A 1,669-nucleotide genomic window follows, 5' to 3' on the forward strand; every position below is an offset into this window, starting at 1 on the left:
AATCGCACATCAAATTAAAATCAATAAACTTTGAACGTTCAACTTTTAAAACTCGCCGTGAAATATATATCAAATCAACCCGGAATAAACTCAAATTTTTCACACAAGTCCCAAATGACATATCGAAGCTATTTAAATTCCCGGAACTACAATCCAAATCCGATAACTGTAAAGTCAACTTCCGGTCAAACTTATGAACTTTCGAAACCTTCAATTTTTCAACTTTCGCCAATTAGTGTTGAATCCTTCTAGAAATATCCAAATGTAAATCCTGGCATATGCCCAAGTCCAAAATCACCATTCGGACCTAACAGAACCATCAAAACTCCAATCTAAGGTCAAATGCTAAAAAGTCAAACTTGGTCAACTCTTCCAACTTAAAACTTAAATCTTGAAGTTCATTCTTCCAAATAGATTCCGAATAACTTGAAAACAAAAACTGACGATTCACACAAGTCATAATACATCATGCGAAGATATTTGTACACTCAAACCACTGAGTGAAATGCAAATGCCCAAAACGACCAGTCGGGTCGTTACAAAAGTCATGTAGGTTTCTTTTGTGTCTCATTATAATATGGAGTTTATGCAAATTTAAGGGCCTTTTAATATATAGAATTTGTCTTTAGACCACAAAATTTTTTGAGCCTCCTTGAGCCTGCCAGCCATCTAGTTTTGCCCTTGTTTCCAGATTCTTGATGCAATTCGTTGCATTTATTTTTTTACATTTTAATATTTGTTAGCAAAATTTTAGTAATTTCACTTATTATATATATGTGTGTGTGTTGTGCTTCGTATATAATTCAGTTGAACCTGTTGAGTAGATATGTGTGCACTCCTGCGCGTTCACTTTGTTTTACATGTTGTTTAGTTTATTGGCAAACGACTACCCTTACTAGAAGTTTCGGCAAGTATGCGAGTTGGTGTTTTTTGTTTGGATGTTTATGTTACAGTGGGCCATTTCGTTGAAATACATTATGGAATGACTTCTCCTCAACATTCTTCTCTATGCTCTTTGTCTCTTGAATTATTTCACGAGGCAAATAAGTTTCATTTTCCTATAAGCATATTCAAATAATTAAATATTTCATTCTCTCTAGTGGCTTTAATAATAACTCACGACACAAATGTTATCGGTAGAATTATCTTTTTTTCGAATTTTGTTCAAATCTAAAATCTAGAAAATTAAATAATCTTGTACTGTGATCGAGAAACACACATCATTGGGAGGGGAAGTAGGCAAAGGATGTCGTTCTCGCGCCTGAGCTTGCAGTTGAAACTCAAATCTTTTTGTCCAAGTGATTCCTTCTACGGTGTAAAAAGAAAACGGGTAAATGGCACCAAAATCCGAATCAAATCGAAAAAAAAAAACGATTGTGATTTGGTTTAGTATTAGTGATGTTTTATACTTCAATGTCACGCACGAGGGGTGATTTGTTGGTGTCCAATTTTTGCGTGCACGGATTATAGAAGGACCTGGTTCTTCTATGTGTTCCTTAAACTACTATTGCAGAAATAATAAATACGGAAAGTAAAGAACACAAAAATTTTTACGTGGAAAACACCCAGCTCAAAAGGTCAAAAAACCACGACCTACTACTCCGTAGGATTTTCTCCAACACTTCACTAAATTACTAAGCCAAAGCAGCATTTACAAAAACTCTTTGTA

This window comes from Nicotiana sylvestris, chromosome 10 (assembly GCF_000393655.2).
Source record: "Nicotiana sylvestris chromosome 10, ASM39365v2, whole genome shotgun sequence".
Taxonomy (NCBI): Eukaryota; Viridiplantae; Streptophyta; class Magnoliopsida; order Solanales; family Solanaceae; genus Nicotiana; species Nicotiana sylvestris.